We start from the raw sequence: 18258 nt of genomic DNA, 5'->3' as shown, positions 1-18258 counted from the left end.
TACCCCAAAAAACTTCAAGAGCGGACCCTCGAAAGCAGTTGCAGGAAAAGCTGCAAGTCGGGGGAAGGGACTCACACGCAGGCAGAGAGACTCCTCTTCCTAAATGGACTGAACAATATTTGCAAGTGGGCGGCTGTCTCGTTGTGATAATGTTTTCATAGCATGAGCAAGAAGAGACTTCTCTTCCTAAATGGACTGAACAAGGTTATTATGGAAGTGGTAACAGACTGAACATCTCAAGGGTTGTCTTTTTCCATTGTCAGTGGGAGAAGGGAGGAAGGTGGGGGGAGGAGGAGAGTTCTGAAGGTGTGGTCTGATTTTATTTTCCCTCTTTTAGATCTGTTAATAAACTTCTTTCTATTCTTTCAAGGTTGGTGCTTGCTTTGCTTTTCTCCTAATTCTTATCTCACAGAAGGTAAACAGGAATGAGTACTTTGGGCCAAACCACAGCACGAAATCGGTGTTTCTGCCCGGTTACGAACCCAACCCGCTACAAATGGCAGTGCAGACCTTCTGTTCTGCTCAGGGAAGTCGAGATAAGGTAAATAAAGTTGTTCTGATAAAAAATAAAATGTGATGTTTGCATTGAAATATGTTGATGAGGAAGTAGCACTAATTTGTGACGATTTGAACCTTGAGTCCTTTCTGCTTTAATCACACGGGGTTGTCTTTGCTACTCGAGGACTGGAGCGGATCGGAGACCTCAGGAGCCTGATTTGACCCCCTCAGGATCCCGTTTACCGCCTCAGGATCCCATTTACCGCCTCAGGAGCCGATTCACCCCCTCAGGATCCCATTTACCCTCTCAGGAGCCGATTTACCCCCTCAGGAGCTGATTTACCCCTCAGGACCCCATTTACCCCCTCAGGGCCCCATTTACTCCCTCAGAACCCCATTTTCCCCCTCAGGACCCCATTTACCCCCTCAGGATCCCATTTATTCCTCAGAGCCCTGATTTACCACCCCAAGACAGCATTTACCCCCACAGGGCCCCATTTACCTCCTCAGGATCCCATTTACCTCCTCAGGATCCCATTTACCCCCTCAGGACTCCATTTACCCCCTCAGGACCCTATTTATCCCCCATTTACCCCCTCAGGACCCCATTTACCCCCTCAGGATCCCATTTACCCCCTCAGGACTCCATTTACCCCCTCAGGACCCCATTTACCCCCTCAGGATCCCATTTACTCCCTCAGGACCCCATTTCCTCCTCAGGACCCCATTTACCCTCTCAGGACCCCATTTACTCCCTCAGGGTCCCATTTCCCCCCTCAGGGTCCCATTTACTCCCTCAGGACCTCACTTATCCCCTCAGGGCCCCATTTACCCTCTCAGGATCCCATTTCCCCTTCAAGATCCCATTTACCCCCTTAGGACCCTGATTTACCCCCTCAGGGCCCTATCTACCCTCTCAGGACCTCATTTACCCTTTCAGGACCCCACTTACCCTCGTAGGACCTCATTTATCCCCTCAGTGTGACAGGGGGGCTGGGTTTGGAATATGGAACTGTGGAAAGCTCCCCAGGAGGTCAATCAGCCTCCATGGTTTGTTTTATTTGGAACTTATCCAGCGTTTATGGCTTTGGTTTCTTTGGAAGTTACGCAACCTTTATGGCTTTGGTTTCTTTGGAAGTTACCTACCCCTTAGGGTGTGGTTTGCCTGGTAAAACATACTCCTGAAAGGGCGAACGAGATCCTGGCTGGGCAAATGCCACCCCGAGGAAATCTGAGTCTGGGTGTCGTGAAACTGGAGGAAATAAAATGCTCTTAAATGTAACCTTAAAATGCTTTGTTTTGTTCGTTATAGAACTTCATCAATATTTATCCCCATTGGGGTGACTTTTACTCTGCCAGGACCTTCATTTACCCCCCTTAAGGCCCATTTACCCACTCAGGACCCCATTTATCCCCTCAAAAGGCTGATCTACTCCCTCACGGACCCATTTACCCTCAGGGACCCATTTACTCCTTCAGGACTCTGATTTACCCCCTGAAGGCACCATTTCCCCTTCCAGGGTTCTATTTACCACCTCAGCATGTCAATTTACTGCCTCAGGACCCCCCTTACTCCTTCACAATCCCATTTACTGTCTCAGGGCCCTGATTTACCACCCCAAGACACCATTTACACCCGCAGGATCCCATTTACTCCTTCAGAATCCCATTTACTCCCTCAGAATCCCATTTACTCCCTCAGAATCCCATTTCCCCCTCAGGATCCCATTTACTCCCTCAGAATCCCATTTCCCCCCTCAGGATCCCATTTACTCCCTCAGAATCCCATTTACTCCCTCAGAATCCCATTTACTCCCTCAGAATCCCATTTCCCCCTCAGGATCCCATTTACTCCCTCAGAATCCCATTTACCCCCTCAGAATCCCATTTACTCCCTCAGGACCCCATTTGCCCCTCAGGATCCCATTTCCCCCTCAGGGTCCCATTTACCCCCTCAGGATCCCATTTCCCCCTCAGGGCCCCATTTACCCCCTCAGGATCCCATTTACCCCCTCAGAATCCCATTTCCCCCTCAGGATCCCATTTACTCCCTCAGAATCCCATTTCCCCCCTCAGGATCCCATTTACTCCCTCAGAATCCCATTTACCCCCTCAGAATCCCATTTACTCCCTCAGGACCCCATTTGCCCCTCAGGATCCCATTTCCCCCTCAGGGCCCCATTTACCCCCTCACAATCCCATTTACCCCCTCAGGATCCCATTTACTCCCTCAGGATCCCATTTACCCCCTCAGGATCCCATTTATCCACTCAGGATCCCATTTACTCCCTCAGGACTCCATTTACTCCCTCAGGATCCCATTTACTCCCTCAGGACCCCATTTACTCCCTCAGAACCCCATTTACCCCCTCAGAATCCCATTTACCCCCTTAGGACCCCATTTACCCCCTCAGGACCCCATTTACTCCCTCAGGATCCCATTCACCCCCTCAGGACCCCATTTCCCCCTCAGGATCCCATTTACTCCTTCAGGACCCCATTTGCCCCTCAGGATCCCATTTACCCCCTCAGGATCCCATTTACTCCCTCAGGATCCCATTTATCCACTCAGGATCCCATTTACTCCCTCAGGACCCCATTTACTCCCTCAGGGCCCCATGTACCTCCTCAGGACCCCATTTACTCCCTGAGGATCCCATTTACTCCCTGAGGATCCCATTTCCCCCTCAGGATCCCATTTACTCCCTCAGAATCCTATTTACTCCCTCAGGACCCCATTTACCCCCTCAGGACCCCATTTACTCCCTCAGAACCCCATTTACCCCCTCAGAATCCCATTTACCCCCTCAGGACCCCATTTACCCCCTCAGGACCCCATTTACTCCTTCAGGATCCCATTCACCCCCTCAGGATCCCATTCACCCCCTCAGGACCCCATTTCCCCCTCAGGACCCCATTTCCCCCTCAGGATCCCATTTTCCCCCTCAGGATCCCATTCACCCCCTCAGGACCCCATTTACCCTCTCAGGATCCCATTTTCCCCCTCAGGACCCCATTTCCCCCTCAGGATCCCATTTTCCCCCTCAGGATCCCATTTTCCCCCTCAGGACCCCATTTCCCCCTCAGGATCCCATTTACCCTCTCAGGATCCCATTTTCCCCCTCAGGACCCCATTTCCCCCTCAGGATCCCATTTTCCCCCTCAGGACCCCATTTCCCCCTCAGGATCCCATTTTCCCCCTCAGGATCCCATTTTCCCCCTCAGGATCCCATTTTCCCCCTCAGGACCCCATTTCCCCCTCAGGATCCCATTTTCCCCCTCAGGACCCCATTTACCCCCTCAGAGCGCCAGGAGCGCTGGGTTGGGAATGTGTCACCATGGAAATCTCACCAGGGAGTTACTGGGCTTTGATAGTTTGGTTTCCCTGGAAGATCCTGAGCCTTGATGGTTGAGTTTTGTGCAGAAAATCCCACTAGGAAAAGCCAGAGTCCATAAAGGAGACAGACGAGTCCTGCACCTCCATTCCAACAAAGGCAGAGAGCCCACTGGGGCACAGCCCCGTGGGGTTTCTCTCTCGAGGGTTCGGGGCACACAGCCTCCTTTGATCCCAAACTCCTGGCTGCATGTTATCCTCTTCCTTCCTCCAAGGGCTGAGCTACCAGGAAGGTGCAGCTTTCCTGAATTGCCTGCCAGATATTCCCTCTTTCAGGACTCCATTTACACACTCAGGACCACATTTACTCCCGCAGGAGCACATTTACCCCCTCAGGACCCCATTTACCCCTTCAGGACCATATGTACCCCCCATTTACCCCCTTAGGAGCCCATTTACCCCCTCAGAATCCTGATTTACCCTCTCAGGGACGGATTTATCATTTCAGGACTCTCTTTTCCCCCTCAGGATCCCATTTACCCCCTCAGGACCCCATTTTCTCCCTCAGGACCCCATTTATCCCCTCAGGGCTCTGATTTATCACCCCAGGATCGCATTTACCACCTCAGGGCCCCATTTACCCTTTCAGGACCCCCTTTAACTCCCTCAGGACCCCATTTACCTCCTCAGGATGCCATTTACCCTCTCAGAATCCCACTTACCACCTCAGAATCCTGATTTCCCCCTTAGGGATGGATTTACCATTTCAGGAGCCTCTTTTCCCCCTCATGATCCCATTTACCTCCTCAGAATCCCATTTGCTCCCTCCTAACCTCATTTACCCCTTCAGGTTCCCATTTATCCCCTCAGGGCTCTGATTTAGCACCCAAGGACCACATTTACCACCTCAACGCCCCATTTACCCTTTCAGGACCGCCTTTAACCCCTCAGGACCCCCTTTAACCCCTCAGAATCCCACTCACCCCCCCCCCAGAATCCTGATTTACCCCCTTAGGATCCCATTTATTCCCTCAGGATCCCATTTCCCCCCTCAAGACCCCATTTACCCCCTCAGGACCCCATTTTCCCCCTCAGAATTCCACTTACCCCCTCCAAATCCTGATTTACCCCCTCAGAATCCTGATTTACCCCCTCAGGGACAGATTTACCATTTCAGGACCCTCTTTTCCCCCGCAGGAGCCCATTTACCCCCTCAGAACCTCATTTACCCCCTCAGGACCTCATTTGCCCCCTCAGGGACGGATTTACCATTTCAGGACCCCATTTTCCCCCCTCAGGATCCCATCTACCCCCTCAAGGCCCCATCTACCCCCTCATAACCTCATTTACCCTCTCGGGACCCCATTTATCCCCTCACGGCCCCATTTACCCCCTCAGAACCCTGATTTACCCCCTCAGGTTCCCATTTACCCTCTCAGGGCACCAGGAGCACTGGGCTGGGAATGTGTCACCATGGAAACTCCACCAGGAAGTCACCGGGCCCTCATGGTTTGGTTTGTGTGGAATTTAAACCAGGCCTTGATGCTTTGGTTTCTTTGGAATTTACCAGGCCTTGATGGTTTGGTTGTGTGTGTGTGTGTCAGAGACTGCAGCATTTTAATTTGTGGTGAAGTGCTTAAAATAAAAAAAAGATCATTTCCCCTTCATGAGGTAATGTCGGGAAACATTTTTAATCCACGGAGAAAAGGGGTGAAATTTAGGAATTAACACGGAAGGAAAAATCTGCCTCACCTTTTATGGTGGCATGAAATACAATACACAAGCTCTGGTCGTCAATCTGCTGGGTGAAATTGGTGCCAAGACACCCCCTCTGGAATTTTATGGGAACAGCTGTGGGATGCAGAGCCCGGAACATCCTCCGAAAGGTGGTCTGGTAACGCAGACCTTCTGTTCTGCTCAGGAAGTCGAGATAAGGTAAATCAATTTGCTCTTGTAAGGACTAAAATGTGGTGTTAACATTGAAATATGTTGATGAGGAAGTAGCACTAATTTGTGACGATTTGAACCTTGAGTCCTTTCTGCTTTAATCACACGGGGTTGTCTTTGCTACTCGGGGACTGGAGCGGATCGGAGACCTCAGGAGCCTGATTTGACCCCCTCAGGAGCCGATTTACCCCCTCAGGATCCCATTTACCCCCTCAGGATCCCATTTACCCCCTCAGGATCCCATTTACCGCCTCAGGATCCCATTTACTCCCTCAGGAGCCAATTTACCCCCTCAGGATCCCATTTACCCCCTCCGGGCCCCATTTACCGCCTCAGGATCCCATTTACCCCCTCAGGATCCCATTTACCCCCTCAGGGCCCCATTTATCCCCTCAGGATCCCATTTACGCCCTCAGGGCCCCATTTATCCCCTCAGGATCCCATTTACCCCCTCAGGATCCCATTTACCCCCTCAGGGCCCCATTTACTCCCTCAGGATCCCATTTACCCCCTCAAGATCCCATTTACCCCCTCAGAACCCCATTTACCCTCTCAGGGCCCTATCTACCCCCTCAGGACCCCGTTTACCCCCTCAGGATCCAATTTACCCTCTCAGGACCCCATTTACCCCCTCAGGGCCCCATTTACCCCCTCAGGGCCCCATTTACCCCCTCAGGGCCCCATTTACTCCCTCAGAATCCCATTTCCCCCTCAGGATCCCATTTACTCCCTCAGGACCCCATTTACTGCCTCAGGCCCCTATTTACACCCTCAGGGACCCATTTCCTCCCTCGGGGCCCCATTTGCCCCCTTAGGGATCCCATTTGCCCCCTTAGGGATCCCATTTGCCCCCTCAGGATCTGATTTACCCCCTCAGGACCCTGATTTACCCCCTCAGGGCCCCATTTACCCCCTCATGCCCTGATTTACCATTTCAGGACCCCATTTGCTCCCTCAGGGCCCCATTTACCCCTTCAGGACCCCATTTACCCCCACAGAATTCTGATTTACCCCCTCAGGGATGGATTTACCATTTCAGGATCCTCTTTTCCCCCTCAGGATCCCATTTACCCCCTCAGGATCCCATTAGCCCCCTCAAGGCCCTGATTTACCCCCTCAGGGCCCCATTTATGCCCTCTGGGCTCTGATTTATCACCCCAGCACCTCATTTACCCCCTCAGGGCCACATTTACCCCCTCGGAACCCTGGTTTATCACCTCAGGACCCCATTTACTCCCTCAGGATCCCATTTACCCCCTCAGGATCCCATTTACCCCCTTAGGGTCCCATTTACCCCTCAGGACCCTGATTTACCCCTTCAGGACCCCATTTACCCCTTCAGGACCCCATTTACCCCCTCAGGATTCCATCTACCCCCTGAGGACCCCATTTACCCCCTCAGGTCCCCACTTACGCCATCAGGACCCCATTTACCCTCTCAGGACCCTGATTTACCCCTTCAGGACTCCATTTACCCCCTCAGAATCCCATTTACCCCCTCAGAATCCTGATTTACCCCCTCAGGGACAGATTTACCATTTCAGGACCTTCTTTTCCCCCTCAGGATCCTATCTCCCCCCTCAGGATCCCATTTACCCCCTCAGGACCCTGATTTACCCCCTCAGGACCCTATCTATCCCCCATTTACCCCCTCAGGACCCCATTTATCCCCCCATTTACCCCCTCAGGACCCCATTTATCCCCCATTTGCCCCCTCAGGACCCCATTTCATCTCTCAGGATCCCACTTACCCCCTCAGGATGCCATTTACCCCCTCAGGATCCCATTTCCCCCTCAGGATCCCATTTACCCCCTCAGGATCCCATTTACCCCCTCAGGATGCCATTTACCCCCTCAGGATCCCATTTACCCCCTCAGGATGCCATTTACCCCCTTAGGGTCCCATTTACCCCTCAGGACCCTGATTTACCCCTTCAGGACCCCATTTACCCCTTCAGGACCCCATTTACCCCCTCAGGATTCCATCTACCCCCTGAGGACCCCATTTACCCCCTCAGGTCCCCACTTACGCCATCAGGACCCCATTTACCCTCTCAGGACCCTGATTTACCCCTTCAGGACTCCATTTACCCCCTCAGAATCCCATTTACCCCCTCAGAATCCTGATTTACCCCCTCAGGAACAGATTTACCATTTCAGGACCTTCTTTTCCCCCTCAGGATCCTATCTCCCCCCTCAGGATCCCATTTACCCCCTCAGGACCCTGATTTACCCCCTCAGGACCCTATCTATCCCCCATTTACCCCCTCAGGACCCCATTTATCCCCCCATTTACCCCCTCAGGACCCCATTTCATCTCTCAGGATCCCATTTACCCCCTCAGGACCCCATTTACCCCCTCAGGATCCCATTTACCCCCTCAGGATCCCATTTATCCCCTCAGGGTCCCATTTACCCCCTCAGGATCCCATTTATCCCCTCAGGGTCCCATTTACCCCCTCAGGATCCCATTTACCCCCTCAGGATGTCATTTACCCCCTCAGGATCCCATTTACCCCCTCAGGATGTCATTTACCCCCTCAGGATCCCATTTACCCCCTCAGGATGCCATTTACCCCCTCAGGATCCCATTTACCCCCTCAGGATGCCATTTACCCCCTTAGGGTCCCATTTACCCCTCAGGACCCTGATTTACCCCTTCAGGACCCCATTTACCCCTTCAGGACTCCATTTACCCCCTCAGGATTCCATCTACCCCCTGAGGACCCCATTTACCCCCTCAGGTCCCCACTTACACCATCAGGACCCCATTTACCCTCTCAGGACCCCATTTACCCCTTCAGGACTCCATTTACCCCCTCAGGGTGACAGGAGCACTGGGTTTGGGATGTGTCACCACTGCTCCTGAAGACCCTTACCCATGGAATTGTCTGGAAAGACAGCGGCACACACCTTTTTCCATCGGTTCCTGTGGAAGTTGCTGGGCCTTTATGGTTCGGTTTCCATGGAAAACATGGTCCTGAAAGGGTAAGTGGGGTCTTGGAAGGGTAAATGGGATCCTGAGGGGGGTAAAGAAGGCCCCTGAGGGATTAAATGGGGTCCTGGAACTAAAAATGAGGTCCTGAGGGGATAAATCAGGGTCCTGGAGGCAGAAATCAAGGCTCTGGGTGGGGTAAATGGCTCCTGAGGGGGTAAATCCATGTCCTGGAAGGGGAAATGGAGCCCTGGGGGATAAATCAGGGCCTTGAGGGGTTAAACCCGGCCCCGAAAGGGTCAATGAGGTCCTGGCAGGGCAAATTCTGCCCGGCGCGGGGGAGGATCAGGGCGTGGGTCCCTCCCTCCTCTCACCCTTGACGCCCTCATCCCTCACAGTTCCAGCTGGAGCCTCTGGATGCTGCTGGAGATGGAGCCCAAGGTCGGGACCCCCAAAAGCCCCGGGACAACCCCCCAGCCCGGGTACCTGAGGGGGGTTTGGGGGGAATTTGGGGGATTTTGGGGGGCTTGGAGGGGATTAGGAGCCCCCAGGGCCTGAGATGTGGCCAGGTGAGAAAAGTGAGGTGGAAAGTTCTGGAGTCTGTGGAGTTTTGGAGGGGCTGGGGGTGGGGTGGAGAGGGGGTGGGACCCCCCAAGTTCCTGGGGAGGTTCAGGTGGGACCCCCCAAAACCTCACCTGGGCACCTGGGAACCCCAAAACCTCCTGGGAGCCTCACCTGGGCACCTGGGAAGCCCCAAATCCCTGAGAATTCTCACCTGGAAAGCCCCAGATCCCCGGGGAACCTCAGCTGAGAGTCCCCCAGGACACCCAGGACCCCCCCGGATCCCACCTGAGCCCCCTCCCCACCTCACCTGGAGCCCCTCCGGACACCTGGGACCCCCCCAAACCTCTGGGGACTCACACAGGGGCCCCCCAAAACCTCACCTGGGACCCCCCAGACCTCACCTGGGACCCCCCAAATCCCCCCCAGGACCCCTGGGACCCCCCAAACCCCTGGGAACTCTCACTGGGGATCCCCAAAACCTCACCTGGGACCCCCCAAACCTCACCTGAGACCCCCCCCCCCAAATCCCTTGGGACCCCCCAAAGCCCCCCCAGGACACCCAGGACCCTCCCAAATACCTGGGGACCCCTCACCTGAGACCCCCAAAACCTCACCTGGGACCCTCCCCAACACCTGGAACCCCCCAAATCCCTCGGGAGCTTCACCTGGGACCCCCCCAAAGCTCACCTGGGACACCCCAAAATCCCTGGGACTCCCCCCATGTCCCCTGGGGACACTGGGAGAGGACTGGGGACACTGGGAGGGGACTGGTGACACTGGGCTGGTGACACTGGGATGGTGACACTGGGAGGGGACTGGTGACACTGGGAGAGGACTGGGAACACTGGGATGGAACTGTTGGCACTGGGAGAGGACTGGGGACACTGGGAGAGGACTGGCAACACTGGGATGATAACACAGGTGGTGACACTGGGAGGGGACTGGGGACACTGGGATGGTGACAGTGGGACTGGGGACACTGGGAGAGGACAGGGGACACTGGGCTCGTGACACTGGGAGAAGATTTGGGACACTGGGAGAGGACTGGGGACACTGGGAGGGGACTGGGGACACTGGGCTGGGGACACTGGGATAGTGACACTGAGAGAGGACTGGGGACACTGGGCTGGTGACACTGAGATGGTGACACTGGGCTGGAACTGGGGACACTGGGAGAGGACTGGCAACACTGGGATGATGACACTGAGGTGGTGACACTGGGAGGGGACTGGGGACACTGGGATAGAGCTGGGGACACTGGGAGAGGATTGGAACCTGGGAGAGGACTGGGGACACTGGGAGAGGACTGGGGATGCTGAGATGGTGACACTGGGATGGTGACGCTGGGAGGGGACTGGCGACACTGGGAGGGGACTGGGGACACTGGGCTGGTGACACTGGGATGGTGACACTGAGGCAGTGACACTGGGATGGAACTGGTGGCACTGGGAGAGGACTGGGGATGCTGAGATGGTGACACTGGGATGGTGACGCTGGGAGGGGACTGGCGACACTGGGCTGGTGACACCGAGGTGGTAACACTGGGAGTGGGCTGGTGACCCTGAGGTGGTGATACTGGGATGGTGACACTGGGAGTGGACTGGGGACACTGGGAGGGGACTGGGGACACTGGGCTGGTGACACTGGGATGGTGACACTGAGGCAGTGACACTGGGATGGAACTGGTGGCACTGGGAGAGGACTGGGGACACTGGGCTGGAACTGGGGACACTGTGCTGGAACTGGGGGCACTGGGATGATGACACTGAGGTGGTGACACTGGGAGGGGACTGGGGACACTGGGATGGAACTGATGACACTGGGAGGGGACTGGGGACGCTGGGCTGGAACTGGGGACACTGTGCTGGAACTGGGGACGCTGTGCTGGAACTGGGGGCACTGGGAGGGGACTGGGGACACTGGGCTGGAACTGGGGACGCTGGGCTGGAACTGGGGACACTATGCTGGAACTGGGGACGCTGTGATGGAACTGGGGGCACTGGGCTGGAACTGGGGACGCTGGGCTGGAACTGGGGGCACTGGGCTGGAACTGGGGACACTGGGCTGGAACTGGGGACGCTGTGCTGGAACTGGGGACGCTGGGCTGGAACTGGGGACGCTGGGCTGGAACTGGGGACACTGTGCTGGAACTGGGGACGCTGGGCTGGAACTGGGGACACTGGGCTGGAACTGGGGACGCTGGGCTGGAAATGGCGACACATCCCCCCAACCCCCCTCTCCCCCTGTCCCCAGGTGTCCCCCGCGCCCCTCCCCCCCGAGGTGGCCCGGTCGGGGGCCGTGCGGAACCGGACCCTGGAGGCCCTGGTGGACCTGGCCGAGGCCTTGGGGACAGCGACCACCATCACCAAGGCGCTGGCGCAGGCCAAGGCCGTGCTGGCCGAGGCCCAGGAGACGCGGCAGCAGCTGCACAAGGCCCTGTGGGACGCGTGGAACCCCCCGGTGGCCTCGGAGTCGTCGGTGGACAAGGACGAGGATGAGGAGCTGCTGCGCCACGGCGGGGACGAGGCCGAGCGGGCGGCGCAGAGGCTGGAGAAGGAGCAGGAGAAGCTCCAGGGGTGGCAGCGCTGGCTGCGGGCCGGGCAGGGCACGGCCATGGGGCTGACGGTGCTGTGCGCGGCTGTGCGTGAGTATAAACCAGTATAGACCAGTCGAGACCAGTATAGAGCAGTACAAACCAGGATGGGTTGGTGTGGGGCACAGGGAACCAGTACAGACCAGTTTGGATGGGTTGGGCTCTGGGCCGGGCAGGGCACGGCCATGGGGCTGATGGTGCTGTGCTGGGCTGTGCATGAGTAAAAACCAGTATAGACCAGTATAAACCAGTATAAACCAGTTCAGACCAGTACAGACCAGTAGAGACCTTCCCCTGGCTGGAGGTGGGGACACTCAGCTGGTGAAACTGGGATGGAACTGGAGGCACTGGGCTGGTGACACTGCGAGAGGACTGGGAACACTGGGATGGGGACACTGGGACAGGACTGGGGACACTGGGATGGGACTGGGGACACTGAAGTGGTGACACTGGGCTGGAACTGGGGACACTGGGATGGTGACATTGGAGCGGTGACTCTGGCATGGTGACGCTGGGCTGGTAGCTCTGGAATGGTGACACTGGGATGGTGACACTGGGAAGGTGACACTGAGGTGGTGACTCTGGTGTGGTGACATTTGCATGGTGACTCTGGGATGGTGACACTGAGGGGGTGACATTGCCATGGTGAAACTGGGAAGGTGACTCTGGGCTGGTGACACTGAGCTGGTGACAATGGGCTGGTGACAATGGGATGGTGACTCTGGCATGGTGACACTGGGAGGGTGACTCTGGTGTGGTGACATCGGCATGGTGACATTGGGATGGTGGCTCTGGGCTGGTGACACTGAGGTGGTGACACTGGGATGGTGATATTTGCATGGTGACTCTAGGATGGTGACACTGGGAAGGTGACATTGGCATGGTGACCATTGGCATGGTGTTATTGGGATGGTGACATTGGCATGGTGACTCTGGGATGGTGACTCTGGGATGGTGACATTGGCATGGTGACCATTGGCATGGTGTTATTGGGATGGTGACATTGGCATGGTGACTCTGGGATGGTGACTCTGGGATGGTGACATTGGCATGGTGACCATTGGCATGGTGTTATTGGGATGGTGACATTGGCATGGTGACTCTGGGATGGTGACATTGGCTGGTGACACTGGGCTGGTGGCACTGGGATGGTGACACTGGGATGGTGTCACTGGGTTGGTGACACTGAGGTGGTGACTCTGGGCTGGAGGCTCTGGGATGGTGACACTGGGCTGGTGACATTGGCATGGTGACATTGGCATGGTGATATTGGGATGGAGACATTGGCATGGTGACACCAGGCTGGTGACATTGGCGTGGTGACATTGGCATGGTGACTCTGGGCTGGTGACACTGGGCTGGAGGCTCTGGGATGGTGACACTGGGTTGGTGACTCTGGGATGGTGACACTGGGATGGTGACACTGGGTTGGTGACATTGGCTGGTGACACTGGGCTGGTGGCACTGGGATGGTGACTCTGGGATGGTGACATTGGCTGGTGACACTGGGCTGGTGGCACTGGGATGGTGACACTGGGATGGTGTCACTGGGTTGGTGACACTGAGGTGGTGACTCTGGGCTGGAGGCTCTGGGATGGTGACACTGGGCTGGTGACATTGGCATGGTGATATTGGGATGGAGACATTGGCATGGTGACACCAGGCTGGTGACATTGGCGTGGTGACATTGGCATGGTGACTCTGGGCTGGTGACACTGGGCTGGAGGCTCTGGGATGGTGACACTGGGATGGTGACTCTGGGATGGTGACACTGGGATGGTGACACTGGGTTGGTGACTCTGGGCTGGTGACACTGGGCTGGTGATGCTGGGAAGGTGACACTGAGGTGGTGACTCTGGTGTGGTGACATTTGCATGGTGACTCTGGGATGGTGACTCTGGGCTGGTGACACTGGGATGGTGACACTGGGAAGGTGATTCTGGGCTGGTGACACTGGGCTGGTGACATTGGCGTGGTGACTCTGGGATGGTGACTCTGGGATGGTGTCACTGGGCTGGTGGCTCTGGGCTGGTGACACTGGGATGGTGACGCTGGGAAGGTGACACTGAGGTGGTGACTCTGGGATGGTGACATTTGCATGGTGACTCTGAGAAGGTGACTCTGGCATGGTGACTCTGGGCTGGTGTCATTGGCACGGTGACATTGTGCTGGTGTCATTGGCATGGTGACACTGGGCTGGTGACTCTGGTATGGTGACATTGGCAAGGTGACTCTGGCATAGTGACTCTGGCATGGTGACTCTGGGTTGGTGACACTGGGATGGTGACATTGGTTTGATGACATGGGGATGGTGACTCTGGGCTGGTGACTGGGCTGGTGACTCTGGGCTGGTGACACTGGGATGGCGACATTGGCATGGTGACTCTGGGCTGGTCACACTGGGTTGGTGACACTGGGATGATGACTCCGGGATGGTGACCCTGGGATGGTGACATTGCCGTGGTGACACCGGGATGGTGACACTGGGCTGGTGACACAGGGCTGGTGTCACTGGGCTGGTGACGTTGGCATGGTGACTCTGGGCTGGTGACTCTGGGATGGTGACACTGGGATGGTGTCACTGGGCTGGTGACATTGCCATGGTGACACTGGGAAGGTGACACTGGGCTGGTGACACTGGGCGGGTGGCTCTGGGATGGTGACACTGGGCTGGTGACTCTGGGATGGTGACACTGAGGTGGTAACTCTGGTGTGGTGACATTGGCATGGTGACTCTGGGCTGGTGACACTGGGATGGTGACTCTGGGATGGTGACACTGGGATGGTGACGTTGGCATGCTGATTTTGGGATGGTGACATTGGCATGGTGACATTGGGATGGTGACACTGAGGTGGTGACTCTGGGCTGGTGGCTCTGGGATGTGACACTGGGCTGGTGACATTGGCATGGTGACTCTGGGATGGTGACATTGGGCTGGTGGCTCTGGGATGGTGACTCTGGGCTGGTGACACTGGGAAGGTGACACTGAGGTGGTGACTCTGGTATGGTGACACTGGGATGGTGACTCTGGGATGGTGACATTGGCCTGGTGACCACTGGCATGGTGTGATTGGGATGGTGACATTGGCATGGTTACTCTGGGAAGGTGACCTTGGGCTGGTGACTCTGGGCTGGTGACAATGGGATGGTGACCCTGGGATGGTGACATTGGGCTGGTGACATTGGGCTGGTGACACTGGGATGGTGACATTGGGCTGGTGACATTGGGCTGGTGACACTGAGGTGGTGACTCTGGGCTGGTGGCTCTGGCATAGTGACTCTGGGTTGGTGACACTGGGATGGTGACACTGAGGTGGTAACTCTGGTGTGGTGACATTGGCATGGTGACTCTGGGCTGGTGACACTGGGGTGGTGACATTGGCGTGGTGACTCTGGGCTGGTGACACTGGGATGGTGTCACTGGGATGGTGACATTGGCATGGTGACCACTGGGATGGTGTGATTGGGATGGTGACATTGGCATGGTGACTCTGGGAAGGTGACATTGGCATGGTGACACTGACATGGTGACTCTGGCCTGGTGACACTGGGCTGGTGACAATGGGATGGTGACCCTGGGATGGTGACATTGGGCTGGTGACATTGGCGTGGTGACATTGGGCTGGTGACACTGAGGTGGTGACTCTGGGCTGGTGGCTCTGGCATGGTGACTCTGGGTTGGTGACACTGGGATGGTGACGCTGAGGTGGTGGCCCTGGGCTGGTGACACGGGGATGGTGACAATGGGCTGGTGACCCTTGGATGGAACCGGGGTGGCGCCACCGGCCTGGTGCCACTGCTCTGTCCCTGGTGGCACCGCTCTGGTGTCCCTGGTGCCACCTCTGCAGTGTCCCCTCTGTCCCCGCAGTGGCCCTGGACTCGGTTCGTGCCGCCCTGGGGGTGACAAAGGACGCTCAGCTCCTGCTGGCCCTGGGCGCGGTGGCCGTGGTCTGCGAGGTGGCCTGGCGGGGCTTGGGGACATCGCGGTGTCACCTGGCCACCGCCGCCGCCCACCAGCGGGACACGGCCCAGCGCCTGCGTGACCGCGCCCGGCAGGTGGTGGCCGCCAGGGCCGCCGCCGAGGCCACCAGGGCCACCGCCGCGGCCATCTCGGCCGCCATGGGGCGGCTGGAGAGGGCGATGGACCCGCTGGGGAGGTTGGTGGCCGCTGTCACCGAGGACACGAAGGTGACACCGGGGGGGACAGCGGCACAGGGGTTCCGAGAGAGCACCTGGGTGCTCGAGGACATCGTGGAGGCCTTGGGGCCATCGAGGGACAGGGAGGACAAGGAGGTGATGCAGAAGCTGAAGGTGGCACTGGGGGTGCTGCTGGCGCAGGTGTAGGGACGGGCTGGTGGCACTGTCACCGCGTGGGGACAACGGGAGGGGAGCAGGGTGCCCCGGTGGCCCTTTGGGACCTTGGGGACACCGGGGCCACTCCAAAGTCCCTTGTCCCGCATTGGGGACACCCCAATGTCCCCAACAGGGTCCCCCCAGTAGCCAACAGGCCCCGATGTCCCTCCTTGATGTCCCCAGTGTCCCCCCGCCCCCCCGATGTCCCCAGTAGGACCCCTGAGCCCTTTGGGGGGTCCCCAGTGTCCCCCCAGTGTCCCCAACAAGACCCCAAAGGGCCGAGAGTCCCTGTGGGGGACATTGGGGAGGGCCGCTGGGGACACTGGGGTCGTCCTGGGGACACTGGGGGAACACTGAGGTCCTCTTGGGGACATCGAGGGGACATTGGGGACCTGCTGGGGACACTGAGGTCCCATTAGGGGGATTTTGGGGTCCTTTTGGGGACATTGAGGTGCCCCCAAAAGCCAAAGGGTCCTGCTGGGGACACTGGGGGGACACTGGGGACATGGGGGGGAGGGATTTTGGGGTCCTTTTGGGGACATTGAGGTGCCCCCAAAAGCCAAAGGATCCTGCTGGGGACATTGGGGGGACATTGGGGACCTGTTGGGGACACTGAGGTCCTGTTGGGGACATGGGTGGGACAATTTTGGGGCCCTTTTGGGGACATCGAGGTGCCCCCAAAAGCCAAAGGATCCTGCTGGGGACATTGGGAGGACATCGGGGACCTGTTGGGGACACTGAGCTCCCACTGGGGGGACTTTGGGGTCCTTTTGGGGACATCGAGGGGACATCGGGGACACCTGTTGGGGGCATCGGGCACCCGGGGTGCCCCCGAGGGCGGCGGCCGGGGGCGGTGACATCCCCAGGCCCCGCCCCTGGCGCCGCCACCTCCCCGAATGACCCCCGAGAGTCCCCCCCGAGGGTGCGCAGAGTGTCCCCAGCGCGTCCCCGCAGCGTTCCCGGAGTGTCCCCGCGGTGTCCCCAGAGACCATGGAGAGCCCCCAGAGCGCCGAGGTGCGACAGCCCCGGCACGGGCAGGGCACAGGGAACACGGGACAGGAGGGTGGCACAGGGGACAATGGGGTGGCAGAGGGGACAGTGGGGTGGCAGGAGGGATGGGGGTGGCCGGGGGGGACACAGAGAGGCAAAGGGGACAAGGGGGGGCAGGGAGGATGGGGGTGGCAGGAGGGACAGGGGATGCCAAAAGGGACACAGGGTGGCAGGGGGTGGCAGGGGGGATGGGGGTGGCAGGAGGGTGGTGAAGGGGACACAGGGTGGCAGGGGGTGGCAGGGGGGACAGGGGTGGCAGGAGGGTGGTGAAGGGGACACAGGGTGGCAGGGGGTGGCAGGAGGGACAAGGGGTGGCAGGGGGGAGAGGGGGTAGCAAAAGGGACACAGGGTGGCAGGAGGGTGGCAGGGGGTGGCAGGGGGGATGGGGGTGGCAGGAGGGACAGGGGGTGGCAAAGGGGACACAGGGTGGCAGGAGGGTGGCAGAGGGGATGGGGGTGTCAGGGGGGACATGGGGTGCCAAAAGGAGCACAGGGGGGACAGGGGGTGGCAGGGGGTAGAGGGGGTGGCAAAAGGGACACAGGGGGTGGCAGGGGGGATGGGGGTGGCAGAAGGTGGCAGAGGGGGACAGGGGGTGGCAAAGGGGACACGGGGTGGCAGGAGGGGACAGGGGGGACAGGGGTGGCAGGAGGGTGGCAGGGGGGGACAGGGGGTGGCAAAGGGGACAGGGGTGGCAGGAGGGGACAGGGGGTGGCAGGGGGTATGGGGGTGGCAGGAGGGTGGCAGGGGGGGACAGAGGGTGCCAAAGGGGACAGAGGGTGGCAGGAGGGTGGCAGGAGGGGACACGGGGTGTCAGGAGGGAGAGGGGGTGGCAGGGGGGAGAGGGGTGGCAGGAGGGTGGCAGGAGGGGACAGGGGGTGCCAAAGGGGACACAGGGGGGTGGCAGGGGTGGCAGAGGGTATGGGGGTGGCAGGGGGGTGCCAAAGGGGACACGGGGGGTGGCAGAGGGTGGCAGGAGGGGACAG

This window comes from Coloeus monedula (genome assembly GCF_965178545.1).
Source record: "Coloeus monedula genome assembly, chromosome: 36".
Classification (NCBI taxonomy): Eukaryota; Metazoa; Chordata; class Aves; order Passeriformes; family Corvidae; genus Coloeus; species Coloeus monedula.
Note: the sequence above shows the minus strand (reverse complement) of the source record.